The 25,172-nt window shown below is 35.7% G+C and overlaps 1 pseudogene; it reads left to right on the top strand.

Moving 5' to 3' along the window:
- Nucleotides 1-11,772: 11,772 nt before the first annotated feature.
- On the top strand, nucleotides 11,773-24,804 carry LOC120140010 (annotated as a pseudogene).
- Nucleotides 24,805-25,172: the final 368 nt, after the last annotated feature.

The following is a 25,172-nucleotide window of genomic DNA, read 5'->3' as shown; positions in this document are numbered from 1 at the left end:
CACATACAGCAGAAATCTTATTGCCGGATGGCCCAGACCAAAATGCAAAAAGAAAAAGTTGGAACATTCACAGCTCAATTGCAGGCCAGACACAATTAGAAAGAAGCTCAGAGGAAAAATGATATATACTATTGCACAAACATTAAAGATATCAAAATCAGAGACATCAAAGACAACTGGAAACCATACATGAAATTAGTCGTATCCAGTCACTCAACAAGCTGAAACGATAAACTAGTTAACTACTCTTCTTTTCACATGAACAACTCGATAAATCGTTGCACATTCATAATAATTAGTGGCCAAAAACAAGAGAAATAACTTAGCGTTAGAAAATAAAAAAGGGTCAAATATTGATTGTGTTTCATAAAGTTGCAGACAAGCCACTTACTCAAAAATGACCGAACACCAAAAATTGAAGATCAAACTATGAATAAAGTAAAAATTATTCAAAGAAAGAGGAAACATACAAGGGAATAAATCTGAGTGGAGTAAACAAACAGGAAGGAAATGGACTATATTGTTACTGAAACTAAAAGTTCCTTCTTCTTTACTTGCTTCTTCAAAGAGGAGAAGGGAAGGAAGGGGAAGAAATATCCCGGAAAAGACAGAAAGGGTGGCGTTTGGGAAGCAAGAAAATCTTGTGAAATAGGGTCCCAACTGGTAAAAGAAAGCATTCTAGTATTAATTGAGCAGTTCTGTTCCACGGTTGCAGGGTTGAGTCCACTGTACTGTTCAATGAATTCTCTACTTCGCGTACAGTTGCGCGTCAAAGTGGGTGGCACAGATGAGATTCTCAACAGCCAACGATCTGGTTTAATGTGCGAGTTAAATTTTGACTATCACAAAATAGTGGTAAGGGGATTCATATTTAATTTTTAATTAAATTAATCGATTAGATTAAATTAGTTTAGTTAAAATCATCAGTCACTAAATTAATTTGATCGAAAATAATTTTTTTTAATATTCTATTAACAGATAATTCGGTTTGAAATCAGTTAATTAACATAATTAATCGAAAATATTAATTATTAAAAATATTATATATATTAAATAAATATTTTAAACTCAATTAATTCGAGTAATCGAAATTCAATTCATTAGTTATCGAATTAACCGTTTGAACACCCCAAATAGTTAAATGAGCTATGAGTCTCAGAGCAAGTTGATTTTGTTAGATAGATTGAGTCAATATACTCTTAGTTGTTATGTGTTGTATGTACATTATACATATGTAATTATTTGAACTTAAGATCTTCTTTAGAATAATATTCTCTTTATCAACTGAGATCACTTGATGATTTCTTAGTTGTTACATGTTAAAATGTTAATATGTTGGACATAATTTATTAACCTAAACATTCTACATATGTAATTATTTAAACTTAAGATCTTATATTAGAATAACATTCTCTTTATCAACTGAGATCACTTGATGATTTCTTAGTTGTTACATGTTAAAATGTTAATATGTTGGTATTTATTAGCCATTTAGGTCGTTACATGGGTTGTTGTTAAGCAATGGTGGAGGTGTACTATGTTGAAAATGGATAAGTGTTTATCTTAAAATTTAAATTTTATTTGATTAGTTACTTATGTTACTGATTGTGTCTATCTTAAAATTTTATTTGTGTTCATTCTACATACAAAAAATACATTGTTACTACATACATATACATCCTAAAAAAATATTTTTTGATCCATCATTGTTACCGAATAATTGAACATGAACTATAAATATTTTTAGATATACGTACATCCAAAAAATTTGTATCGTACAATGAGAGGATCATTTGTGTACTTTACTCTAATAAAAATTATAATTAAAAAACTTATTGTATCCTAAATTTTCAAAAAGTAACTTAGTTAATCTAGAATTAAAAATTAAAACTCAATTTTAGCATACATCGAAGCCTAAAAAAATGGTAAAGTATATAAATGATCATCTAATTATATGATATTATTTTGTTAATTTATCTGATTATTAAAAGTTATAAAATGATTTTTTAACTTTAGGGAGATGCTCTGTTGAGTCATTCGACTATTAAAAATTATAAAATTATCACTCGACTATTCATATGTTCCAAACTCATCATTTTTTGTTAAAAAATTGATGGTCGTCTGAGTTAGATGTTAATCTGCTTATTGAAATATGATAAAATCTTATTTCAAAAACATTTAAAATGTATAATTGTTTAAGATGTTAGGATCATATTTTTTCATATCTCAATCAGCAAATTAACATCCATATCAGACAATCGTTAATTTTTTAACAGAAAAGACGATTTTGAAATATATGAATAGTCGTATGATCATTTTGTAATTTTAATAGTCGAAGACTCAAGAAAACAACACTCTAATTAAATATCATTTTATAATTTTTAATAATTGAAGGATTTAATAAAGTATTGACTTATAGTCAGGGGACCATTTATGTACTTTACCCAAAAAATTCAACCAAAACAAAGCTGTATAAATAGTCGTAGGACGTACTTGGAGAAACAGATGGCAAATTCAAAGCGCAAGCGCAGAAGACGAGCCTCCCAAAATAGAACTAGATATGCATGGAGAGTGCCACGTTTCCCCTTCTTCCCGGTGCCAACCGACAACACCTCTAATACTCTCTTCAAATCACTCTCGTCTTCATTATTTTCCTCTCTATACGCTTTCACATCTCCTTCTCATTCATATCACTTTTCTTTTACTCGACAGAAAACGCTACGATACGCGGTCGATTCTCGCCGATCTCCATTTCAGATTCGGATCCTCCATGTCGTCCAACCTGGGCCCTGCAATTGTTGTTTGTTTCCCCCGATCGGATCCGGTTATTTTATCCGGACTTTTCCACGATAGGTCTTTTTTATTTTATTTTGAATTTACAGTTTCGTTTAGATTTAATCAATAATGCGGCCTTTTCTTTATATGTATTCCTTCTCTGTTACATGATTTATTAGCTCTAGAAATGAGGCGATTACTTTGAAAAGTATGTCTAATATTTGGAATCTCACTTTAATAATGCTAATTATTGCTGCTTATGGACAAATTGTATTATTGTTGTATTCATATTGTAGACATTTATTTTTGTCCGGATTTATAAAAAATTTTATTATATTAAATTATTCTATATTATTTATTTATTATTATTTTTTATTTTTTATTTTTTATACGTCCTAATCCAACCTCTCACCATTATCTCACCACTACTACTAAACAACTACCCACAACCTCCACGTCTCAACTAAACTCACATATGGTTCCTTGTTTTTCTCTCTTTTTTCTCCTTATAAAACACCACGGATTTCATCTATAAGGGTGGGAGTTTAAGCTGATCATCAACAACAATATTGGAATCATCGACAACAAACCCTTGTATCCCTTCTGTAATCCCTTTGCCTAAACCGGTCCAAAATCACCAAAAGTTTTCTCACCTGGAAATCCAAAACCAAAAGAATCACATTGGCAGGTACCTTGATTCCTCATTGTCCCTTGTTGGCAGCCGACTGTGGGTATACAAGTGAGTTGGGATCGATCTCACTCAACTGATTTCATCTATAAGGCGAATGTTTTGCTTTCCTTGATGAAGTACGACTCAGTGCACATGCAAAATTCTCAAAGTTACAAGTGCCTGACGAAGCCTTATCTCATGTTATGAGTATGGGATTTAAGGAATGTGATGTAAGGAGGGCATTACGATTGAACAATCAAGATATTGGGAGAGCTATTGATTTTCTTTCTGAGGAAAAAGCAAAGAGAGTACAAAAGCGAGAGGATGATATCAGGTACAAAGAGGAAATCATGGAGCTGAAGCAATATGGAGTAACGCCATTGAAGAAAGCTGTGAATCTTGACAAATTGAAAGAATTAATGGCTATTGGATTTGAGAAGAAACTTGTTGTTGAAGTGCGACTCAATGCAGGCTGTTGCTGATTCTCGGGTTTAGTCTTTGGGGGGGCACGGAGAGTTGAAAAGCGTAAATCTCGAGCCTCCGATTCTGAACCGAAGAGAAACATTTTTCTTTTTAAATTTATAGAATTAATAAAGAAAACGGACGAGCCCAATCGCAAAAATACGCCGACAAAGCTTTCATCTCCGATCCTCAGTGGAGGACGCCTATGCTAGATCTGTTTTCGAGGTTTTGGATTTCTTTAGAGTAGACTCGACGAAAGCACTTATTTCGTTCGTTTTGGCTCTGATTAATGGAGAGATGGGCTTAACTGTATTTTTGGAGCCTTCTGTTATCCTCCTGATATTAGTTGTCAATGCTGCAGTAGGAGTAATTACAGAAACAAATGCTGAAAAAGCACTTGAGGAGTTACGTGCCTACCAAGTTGATATCGCAACTGTGCTGCGCAATGGGCAAGAGTTGTTGTCGTTGGGGTTGGTGCAAACACTGTTATGGGGTAGCATTCGTGATTCAATGTTGCGAACAGATGATAAAGTGACACCCTTGAAAAAGAAATTGGATGAATTTGGTATATTTTTGGCTAAGGTTATTGCTGGAATTTGTGTATTGGTGTGGATTGTAAATATTGGCCATTTCCGTGACCCTGCTCACGGTGGAATCTTGCTCGAGCGAATGGCATTCAAGATCACAACAAACCGCAGCCAGTTGCACGTTGTTAGGAAGTTGAGGCAATTGGAGGTCACAAGTTGATTCATTAAATATTTTTATGTTATTTTTCTTATTTTATCTTTTTTTTCTTTGATTTATTTAATGTTTATTTATCATTTATTGTCTAATATTTTTGACTTTTTTTAGAAGAATTTCAACCAAATCAAAGGTAAGTAATTTGAATCGAGTTTTTAAATTTTATTTTTCATTTTTCGCAATTAAAGACAACTGAAAAATTAATTGGTACCGAAAGGGCGGTGCAAGGGTGCTAATCCTTCCTTGACCGTAACCATCTCCCGAGTCCGACACGTTTCTGGTACAATACATATCAGGTAAGACGGTGTCCGACCCACCTAAATTCGTTTTAAAATGGTCGGTGGCGATTCTAACCCAATCAATTTAAGTCGAAGCCCAATTCCGGACCTAACCGAAAGACGGCCGCGACAGCTTGGCGACTCTACTGGGGACAGGTAAGTGAGTCAGGCCGAAATTTAATTTTCGGTTGTCTTTTTTTATCGAAAATTACAAGTTTAAATTTTAATTTATTTATTCGATTCCAATTATTTATCTTTGATTATTTTTTTCAAGTAAATAGTTGTACTGACGTTTTTTTCAATGATTTCATATTTTGAAAAAGTTTCCATATCTGGCTCTATACCCAAGCTCCGAACCCTTTTAAGTGGGGTGAAAGTGATGTCTTCGTGTGAATTTATTCACCGTATGTGCCAAGCAAGTAACCTTCGAGATTCATATACCTTATGTCTTCGTGTGAATTTTTCTCCGTATGAGCATAAGAGAATTTTTCCTCTCGAGTTTAACTTAGTCCACATAAGCTTGTAATGGGCTTAGGACTAAGGGTCTGATAAGTCCAATGGGGTACCGGCAAGGAGAACTCAGGTACCGTTTTTTAGAATCTAAACCGGGAGGCTATGGAGAATTAGAGCACACCCCAAAACCTCATTCCAAACCCTAGGCTATTTTTTTCATGCTTTACTTTCTGTTCAAAGCATGCGAAATAGATAAATATGTTGTTATGATTTGTGTGGAATTAGCATGCAGGATAGAGATCATGTCTGGGTAGGAATTAAAGCATGTGGGGTAGATATCATGTAAGGTAGAACTTTTATTTTCATGATTGTTTTTTATTTTTTTTACCTCACTAACTATTTTTTATTTTTTGTTCTCTTTTATTTTGTTTCCATCATTTGCATCATTTAAAAGAGGTGTTGATCCACCAAAAACATATTTATTAAAACATGAATAATCTGCATTAATGGACAAAGGGGTTGTAATACAAGAGGTGAAAAACGCAGGGGTCCGGCTATGGTCAGAAAAAATTCAGAAAGAAAATGAGGATAATCTGCAAGACAACTATGTGTCACATTCGATCAAGAAGACATGGTGCCCACAATCAAATAGATCAAAAGTCAAATTTTCAAAAATGAGTTATTGACCTCGAGAGTCTCTTCAAAGACAACAAGAACAAGATGATAAAACGATAGCTAAATTGGAAGCCATTGTCGACAAATTCAATGAACTTCAGATAATCCCTTTGATGGAGGATTTCAATGATGTTTCCGTTATAGAACAGGTTCAGCAAAGGATGAAAGCCAGAGATGTAGTCATTCAATACTTCTAGGAACAAGTACAAAAAACAGCTCGTCACTTGCACGGTTTAACCAGAGAAGCCGGAGCGGTTCGGCAGGGTATTCGACCGGTGACAGACGAAGGCAGAAGACTAGTCAACTTATTTTAGGGTCTAGAGGATTTAGTCTGAATATACCTTTAAATATGTTTATTGTCTCTTAAAAGATAAAACACTTTTGTCCCAATAAAGATTATTTATAATAAAATACATATCTTCGGATCAATACCTCGAACATCTCATGCATTTTTGCATTTTGCATCTACATTCATTTTTAAGCATTTTCATAAACATGAAATTTCTTACGGAGGATTCAATGAAGTGGGTCTTAACCACATGATACCACATGGAAGCAAGATTTTAACAATTAAAGAAAAAAGCTGAAATCAGTACAGTGGGAGCTTGATCAGTTGATTGTAGGACTAAGCCTGTCAGGATGATCTGAGAAAAGAGTCCACATCTCCCAAGGGCTACGATGTTGAAGCTGTTTGTAGTTACCATATAGGAACCCCCAAACATTCCTCTGAGAACTGTAAGGCATTGATGTGCAAGATCCAAAACTTGATGGCTTCAGGGGTATGAACAGCCGAAGAAGGGGGCATTGCATATATCATTTACACTAAGAGGATTGTTTTGAAAACGTCTTTGATCTTTCATGTTCGCTTAATCTTTTAAACGATTGAATTTATGCTACTTTCTAAGGTGGAGCAATTGAACAAATTTAAATCTTTAGTTCTTCGAATATTAAATGAATTAAGGATTCTTTTAATTCTTCAAGAATTATAGATTTTTGACATATGACAAGATTAAACATTTCTTATACTGTCTCAAACCCCAAAATAAAATACCTTGTTTCTTTACCCAACATAACTCATGGTCATTACCAAAGAGACCAAATTTTGACATTACCTCCATTCGAAATTTTTTTAACAACGCCTTTATCTTTTTGATACACCCATACCTTTCTTTGAGTCAATAAAGTCACACCATTGTCTTTTTAGACTCAAAATTGACATTTTTATACCATTAAAACCCAAGGCATTGAGTTGTTCATTTGAACATGAGCATTCTTCTAAGATACAACTTGAGGCATCTCGCAAGGAGCCTGAACATTGAGACATTTTGGGGGCAAGAAGCAGAAAGAAGAATTCACTCGAATTGATTCTACCATGCATTAATTACACTGTTTTCATGTGAATAAAAATAATCCTAAAAATCTATCCCCCTGGGGACACCTCTTCTGTGAGGACTTCTATGTATGAAATGATGAACGGTTTTCTTTCTTCATCCCTTCACAACAGGAAAAAATATATATCCCTTGTGTCCCCTTTTGAACATATAATATTTTTTTCTTCTGATTCAACCCTAACCAAGGATCACCCTCCACACTAGGGGGCAAGGTGGAGAAAATATGCTCGCATGAGTGAAGACATTGATTCAGATGAGATACCGAAAGGTGAACCAAATGCCAAGTGCGAAGATTCAATCAGAACAAAAAGAGAAAATAAGAGAAAATAAAAAGAGAAAAAAAACAAAGGAAAATTGAAGAAAAAAGAAGACAAGATGCATATGCAAAGATTCTCTCGATTCAAATGACGCATCGAGATTCAAACTATGAGATTGATCAAGCACAATCATTTTCGAATCACTAAATCACTTCACTCGAAGATCATAGAGCATCAAATGAGATTGATCAAGCACAATCATTTCCAAATCACTTCACTCGAAGATCATAGAGCATCAAGAGAGAGACACATACGAGCAGATTCAAATTGAGCAAGATATGATTGAAGACATCAGAATGAATTGATCCTTGGTTTAATCACCCTTAAACACTTGTTTGGGCCTTTTATCCTTTTTTTCATAACCATGAACCATGACCTACGTTACGTTCCTTAAAAGTCCCTTCTAATCATATATGGATTTATGAACAGAAGAGACTATCATCAGATTTCATCCCGCCCATCAGGATTAATCTTTATTTGCAAAAAATAGTTTAATTAATGCATGATAGAGAAAAATAACAAATGAGGGTTCAAGACGTAAATTTTGAATGACGTCTTGAAACCAAAGGAGGATTAGAGTTGAAAACCTGAAAAGGCGACTCGAATATAAAAATTGTGCAGTTGAGACGATCGCAGAAATCCTTCATAAGGCATCGCACAATCTGAGCGTGACCATGAAAGCTGGGAGTTGGAGAACGCTTCCAGTAAGAAAAGCATACAAGCTACCCCATCAAACCTTTGAACATCAAATAAACAAAAATGCCAAACTTGTGACCAAACACAATAACCTGAGACATTTTTATCCTTTCCTTACTTAACCATTTCCCAAAAATAGATTTGATCTTGGCACGTGTCAAACAACTATAATTTATTGAAGGATTAACAATGTAATTAATTCTTTAATATCCAATTAACTTTAGTTTTATGATTTGTCTCAATTGTAAAACCATGAAAAAAGCAATATTTTCAAAACTTTTGATTAAACATTTTTTTGATATTTTCATAACTTTAAAAATAAAAAAGAATGAAAAACATTTTTTTCAAAACAAGACAATCTCACTAGAGTGGATCTTGGTAAATGACATGTGACTCTCAAACACAAAGCTCATGCTTAGAATTAATGCTGAAGCAAGAAATGAGGAACAATGAGGGCATCTTTGAAGATTCAACATCAAATGCTGGGGCATTTTTTGAGATTTAACATCAAATGTTGGGGCATTTTTTGAAATTTAACATCAAATATTGGGGCATCTTTGGGAATTCAATATCCTGATGTGAATTATCAGATCTTCTGAAGGTCTTTCCTCCACGTGCAGGAACCAGCAGACAAAAAATGAGATTCTGTCCGATGAATAAAACAAGAACTAACTCAGTATGCATGCATTGTAGAGCATCATTTTTTTCACATGCATAATTTTTGCAGCTTTAGAGTCAAGTTTCAACTTCAAGACGAAAGATACTCGATTCAAAGCACATTCAGAAATTGATGGTGGTTGCTCAACTTCACATCGAAGGGGCAACTGTCTGTCGACAAATAACTTTCCAATTTCATTCAGAGTCGATTTCAACTTCACAGCGAAAGATATTAGACTCAAAGCGACACAATTTGCTCGAGAGTAGATTTCAACTTGACGACGAAGGATATCTAGCTCGAAGTCAAACTTCACAATAAAGGGGTCATCCACGGTTTCAACTTCACGGTGAAGGGAATCGTGTCCACCCGCAACATACAATACTTGGATTTCAACTTCACGACGAAGGATATTCAAGTCAAGGCTCAATTTCACGACGAAGGGGCCATCCACTATTTCAACTCCACGACGGAGGATATCGTGCCATTTTGAGGCTTAACTTCACAACGAAGAGGCTTCCCAGTTTCAAAGCCAATTGCAACTTCACATCAAAGGATATTGGACTCGAGACAACACAAGTTCAACTTCACAGTGAAGGGACGACTGGTTGTCAACAAACAATTTCCCAGTTCCAGTGCCAATTTTAACTTCACGATGGAGGATATTAGACTTGGAACAATACAACTTACTTGGATTTCAACTTCACGATGAAGAATATCTAATTCCTAGCTCAACTTCACGGCGAAGGGGCCACCCACGGTTTCAACTTCACGACAAAGAGAATCGTACACACAAGCAGCATCCATCTTCAGATTGGATTTCAACTTCACGGCGGAGGATATCCAACTTAGAGAAGGAGTGTCTGTCAACAAACTTTCCAGTTTCGAAGTCAATTTCAACTTCATAGCGAATGATATTGGCCTCGAAACAGCATACTGGATTTCAACTTCACGACGAAGGATATCCAATTCCAAGGCTCAATTTCACAATGAAGGGGTCATACACGGTTTCAACTACACGACGAAGGGAATCGTGCTCACCATTGTCTCTCTTGAGACAGTTTCCAAGTTTTGTATCTCTTGAGACAGTTTCCCTTGAAACAAAATCTTGTCTCGCTTGAGACAGTTTCTCTTGAAACAAATTTTGTCTCTCTTAAGACAATTTCACTTGAAACAAATTTTGTCTCTCTTGAGACAGTTTCCCTTGAAACAAATTGTCTCTCTTGAGACAGTTTCCCTCGAAAAAAAATCTTAGAATATGTTTTCCTTGAAACAAATTTCGTCTCCCTTGAGATAGTTTCTTTTGGAACTAAGTTTTGTCTCTCTTGAGACAATTTCTCTTGAAACAAATTTTGTCTCTCTGGAGACAGTTTCCCTTGAAACAAAGTTTTGTCTCTCTTGAGACAGTTTCTCTTGAAACACCAATCTTTGAATATGTTTCTCTTGAAACACAAAAAAAACCTTTGAAATCGTTTCTCTTGAAACACAAAAAAAACCTTTGAAGATGTTTCTCTTGAAACACCAAAAAAAAACTTTCAAGATCTTTCTCTTGAAACACAAAAACCTTCGAGTTCGACTACGTTCAGCTCCAAGGCACATCATTTGCAACATAGCTCAAGGCAAGAAGGCTATTTGCCAACCAAAGACCTTCGAGTTCGATTACGCTTAGCTCAAAGGCACATCATTTACAGCATAGCTCAAGGCGAGAAGGGCTATCTGTCAACAAAAACTGATGAGTTCGATTTCAACTACTTTTTTGAAGAATTTTCAAGCCGAAATCTTTAAATCAAAAGAAGACAAAGCCCAATTCCAGGAACCCAATCACATTTGAGAGGACCGGACAAAAACTTGTTGTCTTTTTCATCTTTGCCCTATTCTTGCTAACACAAAAATGTGCAAAGAGGGGCAACTGTAGACACCTGTTTTTGTCCGGGTCTACAAATTTTTTTATTATATTATATTATACTATATTATTTATTTATTATTATTATTATTAATTATTTTTTACTTTTGTAGGCCCTAATCCAACACCCACCATTATCTCACCACTACCACACTATTATCTACCTACTAAACAACTACCCACCACCTCCACGTCTTAACTAAACTCACATATGGTTCCTTGTTTTTCTCTCTTTTTTCTCCTTATAAAACACCACGGATTTCATTTATAAGGGGGGGAGTTCAAGCTGATCATCAACAACAATAATGGAATCCTCGACAACAAACCCTTGTTTCCCTTCTGTAATCCCTTTGCCTTAACCCGTCCAAAATCACCAAAAGTTTTCTCACCTGGAAATCCAAAACCAAAAGAATCACATTGGTAGGTACCTTGATTCCTCCTTGTCCCTTGTTGGAAGCCAACTGTGGGTATGCAAGTGAGTTGGGATCGATCTCACTCAACGAATTTCATCTATAAGGCGAATGTTCTGCTTTCCTTGATGAAGTACGACTCAGTGCACACGCAAAATTCTCAAAGTTACGAGTGCCTGACGAAGCCTTATCTCATGTTATGAGTATGAGATTTAAGGAACGTGATGTAATGAGGGCATTATGATTGAACAATCAAGATATTGAGAGAGCTATTGATTTTCTTTTTGAGGAAAAAGCAAAGAGAGTACAAAAGCGAGAGGATGATATCAGGTACAAAGAGGAAATCATGGAGCTAAAGCAATATGGAGTAACGCCATTGAAGAAAGCTGTGAATCTTGACAAATTGAAAGAATTAATGGCTATTGGATTTGAGAAGAAACTTGCTGCTGAAGTGCGACTCAATGCAGGCTGTTGCTAATTCTCGGGTTTAGTCTTTGGGGGGGCACGCATAGTTGAAAAGTGTAAATCTCGAGCCTCCGATTCTGAACCGAAGTGAAACATTTTTCTTTTTAAATTTATAGAATTAATAAAGAAAACGGACAAGCCCAATCGCAAAAATACACTGACAAAGCTTTCATCTCCGATCCTCAGTGGAGGATGCCTATGCTAGTTCTGTTTTCAAGGTTTTGGATTTCTTTAGAGTAGACTCGACGAAAGCACTTATTTGATTCATTTTGGCTCTGATTAATGGAGAGACGGGCTTAACTGTATTTTTGGAGCCTTCTGTTATCCTCCTGATATTATTTGTCAATGCTGCAGTAAGAGTAATTACAGAAACAAATGCTGAAAAAGCACTTGAGGAGTTACGTGCCTACCAAGTTGATATCGCAACTGTGCTGCGCAATGGGCAAGAGTTGTTGTCGTTGGGGTTGGTGCAAACACTGCTATGGGCAGCATTCGTGATTCAATGTTGCGAACAGATGATAAAGTGACACCCTTGAAACAGAAATGGGATGAATTTGGTACATTTTTTGCTAAGGCTATCGCTGGAATTTGTGTATTGGTGTGGATTGTAAATATTGGCCATTTCCGTGACCCTGCTCACGGTGGAATCTTGCTCGAGCGAATGGCATTCAAGAGCACAACAAACCGCAGCCAGTTGCACGTTGTTAGGGAAGTTGAGGCAATTGGAGGTCACAAGTTGATTCATTAAATATTTTTATGTTATTTTTCTTATTTTATCTTTTTTTCTTTCATTTATTTAACATTTATTTATCATTTATTGTCTAATATTTTTGACTTTTTTTAGAAGAATTCCAACCAAATCAAAGGTAAGTAATTTGAATCGAGTTTTTAAATTTTCATTTTAATTTTCATTTTTCGCAATTAAAGACAACTGAAAAATTAATTGGTACCGAAAGGGCGGTGCAAGGGTGTTAATCCTTCCTTGACCATAACCGACTCCCGAGCCTGACACGATTCTGGTACAACGTAGATCAGGTAAGACGGTGTCCGACCCACCTAAATTCGTTTTAAAATGGTCGGTGGCGACTCTAACCCAATCAATTTAAGTCGAAGCCCAATTCCGGAAGCAACCGAAAGACGATCGCGACACATATACTTCCATATATTTTCGGCTTAATTATAAAATAATAATCCAAATTATACCGTTTAAGTGCCTACAATATTTTTTAAATGTTACCGGTGTCTAATGTTACAAACTTACTACAAGTGTTCAGGCCGTAACTTCCGTTAGTTTTTCTGTGTAATTTTTATTTTTTAATTAAAAATATGATTATATTTATAAAAAAAATTCCCAATTTCTCTTAATTACAAAAGAAAAACTCAAATTCATAAAAATCTAAATCCTAACTCTAATCATCCACCGTCTTTTTCAACTACGACCATTGTCGCAACTTAATCCTTGTCATTCTCCTAGTTATACGTCATCGTGGTTTTCGTCGATTGACCGTCAGAATCGCGATTTTCATAGGGTTCATGGGGTACAAAATGTCGATTAACCGTCAATCGATCGTGATTTCATAAGGGTATTGATCGTCAGATAAGTGAGGTCGGGTGGAACTTCGTCAATGACAAAGAACGGCGGCGAAGGTTTTCAAAGTTGTAAGGCTATCTTGAAATTTTTGTGTGTTTTTTAAATATATAATTTTAATTTTTTTAATTTTAAATAAAAATTTTAAAATTATTAGAGAATATGACACGTTTCACTTAACGGAGAAAATTAATGGCGTTTATGGTTCGTACAGCTAAAGTGGTAACGTTTGTAACGTTAGGCACTGGGATAATTCAAAAAATATTGTAGGCACCTATTTGTGAAAAACGTTATAGTTTGGACACTTATTCTATAGTTTGTGTTATATGTTTAAGTTTTGAGATATTCTTGTATTTGCATTGTATTGCTATTATTTTCCTGCGGCGTTTTAATTGCTTTTTTTTGGTATCATGTGTGTATTATGTTGTGTAATCGTATCGGGTCCAGGTCAATGATGTCTAAGGAAAGATAGCCTAATATAAGGCTAAGAAAATGCGTTACTGAAAATATTAATATTTTTAACATTTTCGGTAGAACACTACTTAAAATGTTATTTTTTTAACCGAAAATATTAATATCAGGCGCTACTTAAAATGTTATTTTTTCTATCGGAAATATTCATTTTAGGTAGCGAAATTAACATTTCTGGTAGAAAAAATAACATTTTAGGTAACATTCTACCGGAAATGTTAAAAAAAATATTAACATTTCCGGTAGCACCTTTCCTTAGCATTATATTAGGCTGCTGTACAGAAGAACTAATCGGTCCAGGTCTACTTTTGAATAATAATAAATTTGTTAATTTAAATATATATTACTATTATATTCAAATTGGAAGTGAAATGATTCATTTTTGTTTGAAGCTATTCAATCTTAATTGTAAGAGTTAATTATGCTTCAGTTGCCTGAACAAAAAAAATGTGTTAACTAATTTTATGGTTCTTTTTGTTCAGAGGGGAACAATTTAAATTCCCTGTTAATTAAAACACTTTGGTTGTTTTTGATTTTGGTATCATGCTGATTTGTGTTACCCACCATTGCTTGTGGGTTCAGAGAGGAAGCCAGGGGACTTGGCCCCTTGGTTAAACGGGCAATTTTCATTTCTAGTCACTTCCAAGTATTGTCAATTCAATTTAAGCCTCTTGCCCTTTAGCTAAATGGAAATATTGCCTTTTTAGCCCTTTTAAAAATTAAGTAATAAATTTAAGCCATTTTCAAATTATTTTTTAGCTTTGATCCCCAAATTTTTTAGCTTTGTCTATGCGTGGGTTTAAAGATCTGACATTGAAGGCCATAAGTGGACTACGTTAAATGGTATGAAGCAGTTGTCTACTGATTGTGATTGTTCAATTGATAGGATTAACCGGTACTTCTAGGTGCTGATTAAATATTAGTTAACAATTTTAGGGAAGTTTTGCATTCAATACGTTACTTTTACTGCATTTTAGCAATTATAATGTGTTGATTAAGTTTCGTTCTATAAATATCATCTGAAGCTCTCTCAGTTGATTAACATTTTCCTGCTTAAAACTGGGAATATAGGAAAAATAAGGGTGCTTCTATAAGGCACTGTAAGGGGTTCGTATGCTTGTGCTGAATTAACCTTTTTGTGCAACTGTAAATTCCGGATGAGTGCAAGGATCATGGTTGATTCAGGCCCAACAATAAACCAGAGTCCCATCGTTAATAGGATATCTGAAAAAGGTGGTGATGGCGGATATGTTAGTGGAGGTTGGAAAAGGTAAATACCGTTTTTCGCTTGTTCTAAATAGTTGTTTTTACTTCTTATCATATGCAATACAAAGTGTCCATGATTTATTTTGTAAAAATTATTTTTGTTTGTATGCTGGTTTAGTTATTTACTCTGATTTGATAATGTCTTCGCTGGTTTGGTTCAATTAATGTGTTGCCTAATGATTGAAAGCTAGATGTTTTGTTGTTGGTACTATAAGCTACCGATCATTTGTGCACTCTGAGAATTTTTGCAATGTCCATTTTACATGTGTTGATATCGGTACAGTCTCTTAAATTTGCACATGGTCTCATATTGGAACAAGTTAAAAAGGGTCTTTTAGTAAGTTCATTTGATCTGTTTGTCTTTACTTTCATACGGTGATTACCTAATTACTGGGTGATTAGAAGAAAGAATACTTTTGTTTCCTTGCAGGACTTGTAATATCATTGTTAATATCAATTGTATTCTCTTTGTAATTTCTTTACTTTCCAGAATCACCTTTGTCATAAGTATTCTCCTCTTCAAGTTCTTCACATAAACCATGCCTCTCACCTGAATTTCTACATCTAGCATACAATCATCAATCCTTGCCTTCTTGTGTCCAAAGGATAGAAGCTATTGCCTATCGTGCATGAATGCTGTTCTATTTGTTGATTTAGATGTTTAAGAGAAATTCAAATTTTGTTAGTTGTAATTTTGTACAACTGATGATATTAACCAATATTAGATTTTAAACCACACTTACATGGTAGGTTTCTTGTCTGATTTGACAGTGAAGATGGAAAATTAAGCTATGGCTACTCAAGTTTTAGGGGAAAGAGAGTGACTATGGAAGACAGTCTGCATGTTCGGAATCTTTGTTGGTTAGATTCTCTTATCATTTCTTGCCTTGTGGAAGGTTATGAAATTAAAAAATTATTGCCTTTGTTCTATAACGCTTATGGACGAATATTAGAAGACGTACCATCTGATGTGATGATCGGAGAAGACCTCAGTCCACAATGTGGGACTAGTCTTTCTTCTGATCTAGGTTTCCACTAGCACAATCTTGATACAGCTAAATATGTTAAAAAGATAGCATGCTTGTGGTTTCTAGGCCATTTATGGGCCATCTGAATATGAATTATGCCATTTATATCACTTTGGTAGCTTCATGGTAGAAATTCACAATTAGGTACACCGACTTTTGTTCTGTCAAGCAATTCCTACAATTTGTTAACTCTGATAATTGAAAAGCTAATTTTTCCTACACTGCCCATGAGGATGTGCTATCTGATCTTTAAATGCTACATCAATTAGCTCATGTCTACAAAATGCCGATCATTTTTTCTTTTTGAAATTACAAAACAAAGAAAATTAAAAAAAAATGAAATAGGAAAAGAGGGAAAAAGGAGTAAGGAAGAGAGAAGGGAGGCCATTTGGCTCAATGTAGTTCTGACTCCTCTTCAGTGTTCCGGTGTCCAGACTTCTAGTTCTCTCTTCCAATGTTGGTTTGTGCTTGCAGTCTTTAACTTACTCCATCCTGGATGCTGTGTGGACATTTGTCAGGGTTTTGAAATCCTTTGCTTTAGTGTTGATGCTGTATTTCTTCTTTCTTTTCTGTGGTTGCTAACAAAGTTTTTGTGCATAAGCCATAGGCTTGTTTGCTGGTAAAGTTAGCAATTTGCTATGAGTTGTGGAGTTAGAATCGGTTCTTGTTTTCTTTGTTCTTGAGTTTTACGTGATCGATAAAGAGAGATACTATTTAGATTTTATTTCGGTCATAAATTCATAGCTTGTTTAATTGTTGAAGAGATTTCATCCATAGAAAATTTGTGAGAGAATGAAGAAAGGTTCAGGTTTCTTCGGGATGTTCCCTCACTTATTTCTTTCTTTTTGTGTTTTTGGGAATTTTTGAATTCAAAAAGAAAAAAATAATTCCTCGGTTTTCTTGATCCTTTTTTAGAGGTCCACAAATTACATGTGCTTTAAGAAGGTTTCACATATGGCTAGTCAAATGATTATTGGTCTTGTATGTCACGTGTGTATTTTGACCAATGGAGCTAGTAAATGGGATGATTTGCTTGAAGGAATAAAAGTTCAGGTGCCAGATTGCAAAATGCTATTCTTTGAGTACCAGAGTGACACGAGTTGTATAGTTCAAGGTTCAAATAAATTTTAAAATTATGTCTAAGTTTTATTGTGATTTCATTTAAAACAGAGTACAACTCATTATGAGACCGACATTCTTTTATTTACATCTAAATGGTGGCTCTTGACAAATGCTTTAAGTTTCAACCTATTTATACTATTTTTCATTATGTTATGTGCTTTTGGATGGTGAATAACGTTTCTAAAGAAGAAGATTTCCTTTGATGTCTGAAATGGAAGTTTTTTGTTTCTCCCCATTTAACAATATTATCTGCAATTCCAGGGCACGACGATTCTCATGCTGCTGAGTATTTGAAGCAACATCTTTTTGAGAATCTAATGAAGCATCCAAAGTTCATGAGCGACACCAAACTTGCCATAAGTGTGTTCAAGATCTTTGATATTCTCAGTTTATGGATTTTTTTAAAATGTTGCATATCCTAGCTTTCACACCCCCCCAAGAAAAACACACAGAAAAAGTATTGTATACCATTTACTATTAGCCCTCTATAGAGGATCCATGCGTTAAAAGTTCTCATATCTCTTGTTTTGAGTAAGCAAGAGATAGGATTGTATCCTACACAAATGATTATCAAGCCATTTTAATCCTCGTTTATTCATTTTGGTTTTATTGGATATGCTTCTAGGTGAAACATATTCACAGACTGATGTAAATTTCTTGGATTCTGAAAGAGATACTTATGAGATGATGGTTCAACTGCTTCAACGGCCGTTTTGGTTGGCAACTTTCTATACGTTGCCAACGTTGTGTTGAAATGTCAATGCATGGGCGGCTGGCAGCATATGGGGCTGCTTTGGGCGGCTGAAAATTGGTCCAAGTTAGGCACCAAATTGTTGAAAGTAAAATTACACATTTTAATCATTAAACTTTAGGGTATTTATAAGATTAAGTCCTTAAGATTTAACTATAAATACCCTATCCCATTTAGCTTCAAAATCATCCCAAAGTATTCTAACTTTCTTCCAATACTAGAGAGAATTTAGAGAGTTTCTTAAGAGTTGTTTTCTCTTTTTTATCAAGAGAGAATTATCATTGTTTTCTCCTTGGTCGATCGAGAGAAGTTGTAATTCCTATTTTCTCATAGTGAAATTCTTCTACCGTTGCCCGTGGTTTTTACCCTATATTATTCAGGGGTTTTCCACGTAAATTTTGTGTCTCTTTTATCTTCATTTTTATTTTCTCAAATTATCAGTTGCGATTTTGCTCTATCCAATAGCCGTCTTTCGCAACAATTAGTATCAGAGCCAGATTTGAGTATGTAATATCTGCTTATTGTCTTTGTGGTTGCCACCAAAAGGTGAATCCTCCAACATAAAAAGTAAGAAGGTATTATCATTCTTTGACGGTTCTAGAGAACTATTCACGATAGTGAAATAGTGTGAGCTATCCGAAATAGAAGCTATGGCAACGAAATTTGATATTGAAAAGTTCAATGAGAGAAATTTCTCATTGTGGAAATTGAAGATGAAGGCCATCCTGAGGAAAGACGGTGTCTAGTAGCTATCAATGAAAGGCCGGTGGATTTCACAGATGACAACAAATGCATCGAAATGGACGGGAATGCTATGACAAGCTTTCATCTAGCATTAGCAGATAAAGTATTGTCAAGCATCGAGGAGAAGAATACAGCTAAGGAGATATGTGATCATCTCACCAAATTGTACGAGGCCACATCGTTGCACAATAAAATTTTCCTTAAGAGGAAATTGTACACTCTCCGGATGTCAGAATCTACTTCAGTGACGGAGCACTTAAATACACTGAACACCTTATTTTCTCATCTTACATCCTTAAGCTGTAAAATAGGAGAACAAGAACGTGTTGAACTTCTACTTCAAAGTTTACCGGATTTGTATGATCAACTCATCATCAACTTGACAAACAGTAATGTCACCAGTCTAGTCTTCGATGACGTTACAGCTGTTGTTCTACAAGAAGAAAATCGGCGCAAGAACAAGGAAGACAGACAAGTAAATCTGCAACAATCAGAAGCGTTGACAATGATGAGAGGAAGATCAACGGAACGTGGCCAAAGCAGCAGTCATAAACATGGTAGATCGAAGTCGAGGAGCAAGAAGAATTTAAAGTGCTACCACTGTGGAAAGAAGGGTCACTTGAAGAAGGATTATTGGAGTCTCAATAAAAACTCCAATCCACAAGGCAATACCGCAAACACTTCAGATGATGGAGATGTTCTATGCTGCGAAGCGTCAACCACCGTGGAAGGTAGAAAGAAATATGCAGATATATGGCTCATTGATTCAGGAGCAACATATCACATGACCTCAAGAAGAGAATGGTTCCATCATTATGAACCTATCTCAGGAGGATCTGCGTATAGTTGCAATGATCATGCCTTAGAGATCATTGGCGTGAGAACCATCAAATTGAAGATGTATGATGGAACAATTAAAGTTGTTCGAGATGTGTGGCACGTGAAAGGCCTGAAGAAAAATTTATTATCCTACGGATTGTTGGATAATAATGCAAGCAAGATTGAAACACGGAAAGGAATCATGAAGGTGTTCCGTAGAGCGCTTGTGGTGCTGAAAGGTGAAAAGATAGCTGCAAACTTGTACATGCTGAAGGGAGAGACTTTGGTAGAAGCAGAAGCCTATGTTGCCTCATGTAGTTTAGATTCGACAATGCTATGGCATCAGAAACTTGGACACATGTCAGAACAAGGAATGAAAGTCCTTGTGGAGCAAAAGCTACTTTCAGGCTTAACAAATGTATTACTTCCTTTGTGTGAGCATTGCATAACAAGTAAGCAGCACCGGTTGAAATTCAACACATCAAATTCTAGAGGTAAAAGTGTTCTAGAATTGGTTCACTCTAATGTATGACAAGCACCGGTTACATCACTTGGCGGAGCAAAAATACTTTGTCTCATTTATTGATGACTACTCCAGGAGATGTTAGGTGTACCCTATTAAAAAGAAGTCAGATGTGTTTTCAACTTTCAAAAACTTCAAAGCGCGGGTGGAACTTGATTCTGGAAATAAGATCAAGTGTTTCAGAACAGATAATGGAGGATAATACACAAGCGAAGAATTTGATGACTTTTACAGAAAAGAATGCATTAAAAGACAGTTCACAGTGACGAACACTCCTCAACAAAATGGAGTGGTAGAGCGGATGAACAAAACCTTGTTAGAAAGAACAAGAGCAATGTTGAGGGATGCAGGCCTAGAAAAATCATTCTGGGCAGAAGCAGTCAATACCGCCTGTTTTTTGGTGAATCGAGCTCCATCAACTGTAATAGAGCTGAAGACACCAATGGAGATGTGGACTGGTAAACTAGCTGATTATTCAAACCTCCATGTATTTGGAAGGATTGTGTACGTGATGTACAACTCCCAAGAAATTTCAAAGCTCGATCCAAATTCCAGGAAATGCAAATTCTTGGGGTATGCTGATGGTGTAAAGGGGTATCGCTTGTGGGATCCCACTGCCCATAAAGTGATCATCACCAGGGATGTTATCTTTGTAGAGGATAAACTAAAAAGAAAAGAAGACGATGATAGCGCTGAAAAGTCAGAGACTACACAGATACATGTGGAAAAGGAGGTTGAACAAGGAGATTCTTCTGAAGCGGAACCAGCACATGATGAACAAGAACCAGAGAGTTCTGAAGCTCCAACAACTCGTCAATCAGATCGTGTGAGAAGACGTCCCAATTGGCACTCAGATTATGTTATAGAAGGTAATATTGCATACTGTCTTTTAACAGAGGACGGTGAGCCATCAACATACCAGGAGGTAATAAACAGCTCAGATGCTTCACTGTGGATGATGGCGATGCAAGAAGAAATTGAAGCCCTTCATAAAAATAATACATGGGACCTTGTGCCACTACCACAAGGAATGAAGCCAATTGGTAACAAATGGGTTTTCAAAATCAAGCGAAATGGTGACGATCAAGTGGAGAGGTATCGTGCAAGACTGGTGGTCAAAGGATATGCTCAGAAAGAAGGTATTGATTTCAATGAAATTTTTTCTCCTATGGTTCGACTAACAACAGTTCGAGTAGTCTTGGCAATGTGTGCTACATTGAATTTACATCTGGAACAGCTAGATGTTAAAACAACTTTTCTTCATGGAAATCTTGAAGAAGAGATTTATATGCTCTAGCCTGAAGGTTTTGAAGAAGACGAAAAGAAGAACTTGGTTTGCAGGTTGAACAAATCTCTGTACGGTTTAAAGCAGGCGCCGAGATGTTGGTATAAGAGATTTGATTCCTTTATTATGTGCCTTGGATACAACAGACTTAATACAGACCCTTGTGCTTATTTCAAGAGGTATGGTGATAACGATTTTGTTATATTACTGTTGTATGTGGATGACATATTGGTTGTATGACCCAACAAAGATCATATTGAAGAATTGAAGGCACAATTGGCTAGGGAATTTGAAATGAAGGATTTGGGATCAGTAAACAAGATTCTGGGGATGCAAATTCACCGAGACAGAAGTAATAGGAAGATTTGTCTTTCACAAAAGAATTACTCGAAGAAGATCTTGTCACGATTCAACATGCAAGATTGTAAGCCAATTCTACCCTTCTTCCTATTAACTTCAAATTATCCTCCAGTATGAGTCCTAGCAGTGAAGAAGAGAGGATGGAGATGTCTCGAGTACCGTATGCATCAGCAGTGGGAAGTTTAATATTCGCTATGATATGCACAAGACTAGACATTGCACAAGCAGTGGGAGTGGTTAGTCGGTACATGGCGAATCCATTCAAAGAGCATTGGAATATTGTAAAGAGGATCCTAAGATACATCAAAGGGACCTCAAATGTTGCATTATATTACGGAGGATCAAACTTACTTATAAATGGGTATGTCGATTCTGACTATGCAGGGGATTTGGATAAAAGCAAATCTACTACAGGATATATGTGTTCAAAGTTGCTGGTGGAGCTGTAAGCTGGGTTTCAAAATTGCAGTCAGTTGTGGCTACGTCCACAATAGAGGCAGAATATGTAGCAGCTACACAAGCCAGTAAAGAAGTAATTTGGTTGAAGATGCTATTGGAGGAGTTTGGGCACAATCAAGAGTATGTCTCTCTGTTTTGTGACAGTCAAAGCGCCTTGCATCTAGCAAGGAATCCAGCATTTCATTCAAGGACAAAGCACATACGAGTTCATTACCATTTCATTCGTGAAAAAGTTGAAGAATGGACAGTATATATATGCAGAAGATTCATACCAAAGACAACATAGCATATTTCATGACGAAGGCGATCAACGCTGATAAATTTACCTGGTGCCGATCCTCTTGTGGCCTGACGGAAACATTAGCAACATGATGGTACAAGGTAGAAAGAATTATGTGAAGATATGATTGTTCCAATCAAATCTTCAAGTGGGAGATTGTTGAAATGTCAATGCATGGGCGGTTGGCAGCATATGGGGCTGCTTTGGGCGGCTGAAAATTGGTCCAAGTTAGGCACCAAATTGTTGAAATAATAAATGGTAAAATTATACATTTTAATCATTAAACTTTAGGGTATTTACAAGATTAAGTCCTTAAGATTTAGCTATAAATACCCTATCCATTTAGCTTCAAAACCATCCCAAAGCATTCTAGCTTTCTTCCAATACTAGAGAGAATTTAGAGAGTTTCTTGAGAGTTGTTTTCTCTTTTTTATCAAGAGAGAATTATCATTGTTTTCTCCTTGGTCGATCGAGAGAAGTTGTAATTCCTATTTTCTCATAGTGAAATTCTTCTACCGTTGCCCGTGGTTTTTACCCTATATTATTCAGGGGTTTTCCACGTAAATTTTGTGTCTCTTTTATCTTCATTTTTATTTTCTCAAATTATCAGTTGCGATTTTGCTCTATCCGATAGCCGTCTTTCGCAACAGTTGAGACTCAAGGACTATAATATCCAAGGCTGGAGAAGGTATTCCATGCTTTTTTTTAAAAAAAAACTGCGTATTAATATGTTACTTTCAAGTTCACTGATACATGCATCAACATATTTTGCCTTTAAATATTATTAGTATTACTTGAAGATGATGTGAATGGTTCAATGATATTGCTTGAGGAAATGACCCAGTAAATGGGAAAAAGGCCGGGCCCCATATTTTGAAAGCATTTTTCTTTACTTCTTCCTTTATCAACTATAGATGACGTGATAATGAAGTTTGAGAGTTTTGAATTTGTAAGCGGGGATTTCTAAAATCAACTTCTTTTACCTTTTCATGCTATCCTTCTCTCGGAAGATCATAAACCTAATAGAAGCGATGAACGGTAGAGAATTGAAAATGCTGGTGGGGTTGTTATGTGGGCAGGTAAAATTGTTTAAAGAACTAGCTTGTCTTATTGAAGCCAGAACAAATATTTTCATTTGTATCTGGTACTCAAATCAGAAGTTCCTCCTGAATTTTTATATTGAAATATTTTGTTGATAATGTTGTTAGGAACTTGGAGGGTAGGAGGTGTATTAGCTATGTCTCGAGCTTTTGGATATCGCATGTTGAAGCAACATGTTGTTGCAGAACCCGAAATTCAGGTGATCTCAAAACCATATGCTAATAAGCTAGTAATTGCTCTCATTTCATTTCATTTTGCTATTATTTTCTCTTATTGTATTGCTTTGGCCTTGGTAGTATGGACTCATTTGGAAAAAGCATCATCTGATATGAAAATATTGAAAATTGTAACATCCTATTTTCATCCTTAATTCACCACAACCATAAGTCAAAATCTGAACGGTGAAGTAAAATTGTGCTTGTTTATTCTTTTTGTTTCGACTATCAATGTTAAATAGCTTTGCTTCATTATCACTTCTATTTTTTCTTGCTCCATCCTATTTTGTCCCGTGGTTTCTGTATCTATGGTGGTCAGACTACAATTCATATATCGTTTTGTGTTCAAGTTGTATATTTTTTCCCCTTCTAATGAGATACTAATATTTCTTAATGTTTATTTCTCAGCATAAAGAGATAGATGAAGAGTTTGAGTTGCTTGTGCTTGCTAGTGATGATTTATGGGATGTAGTGCCTAATGAGGTAAACCTCTCTCCGACGCAACTAAATTATCTGTCCACGTATATCAACCATGTGTCTGGTCTTCGTTTCGATTGATGAGCAACATCTAAGGATAAACCGGTAGTTATTCAGGACATTTTGATTTTGACAATGAGTCCCAATAATATTAGATTAGATTGGTTATCTTTCAATGTTCGAGGGGATTTGTGTGTTTGCTTGTTATAAATTAAAAGCATGTTAGCAGGATGCTGTTTCGCTAGCCGGGGGCAGAAGAAGAACCTGAAACAGCTGCTAGAAAGTTGACAGAAACAGCTTTCATACGCGGGAGTGCCGACAATATAACATGCATTGTGGTTAGATTTCACCACGACAAGGCAGTTCCGGTTAATCCCAAAATTGGGTAAAGGTCCCTTATATGGTTTGCAGTTTGATGCGAAGATTGATTGGCAATTTAGTTTAATTTCGAAATCTATATGTGCCTTTTATGGCAAATGTGCATTAATTATATAGAGGACGCGATTTGTTTGTTGGTTTTGGTTTCCTAATGCTCTGTGGTGTGTAATACATGGACCTCACGTCCCCTATTTATTCCCACTGTCATTTCATTTTTTTACTGGCGCAAAAATTTTATTACCCAAAAGAAAGCAGATAGCTGCTACAGTAGAATAAAGATGCTACATAAGACGAATTAAAACTGCAGAACCAGAAATCACTGCATTACCCAAAACTATATTCCAATCACTACACAATCCAGAGTTTAGCTTAATGGTCACCCCTTAAAACTGCAAAGGGACCTCCCTAATCTTC

The sequence above is a fragment of the Hibiscus syriacus genome, unplaced genomic scaffold (assembly GCF_006381635.1).
Source record: "Hibiscus syriacus cultivar Baekdansim isolate YM2019G1 unplaced genomic scaffold, ASM638163v2 tig00110777_pilon, whole genome shotgun sequence".
Classification (NCBI taxonomy): domain Eukaryota; kingdom Viridiplantae; phylum Streptophyta; class Magnoliopsida; order Malvales; family Malvaceae; genus Hibiscus; species Hibiscus syriacus.
The sequence above is the reverse complement of the archived record's forward strand: the minus strand, read 5'-3'. Positions and strand labels throughout refer to the sequence as shown.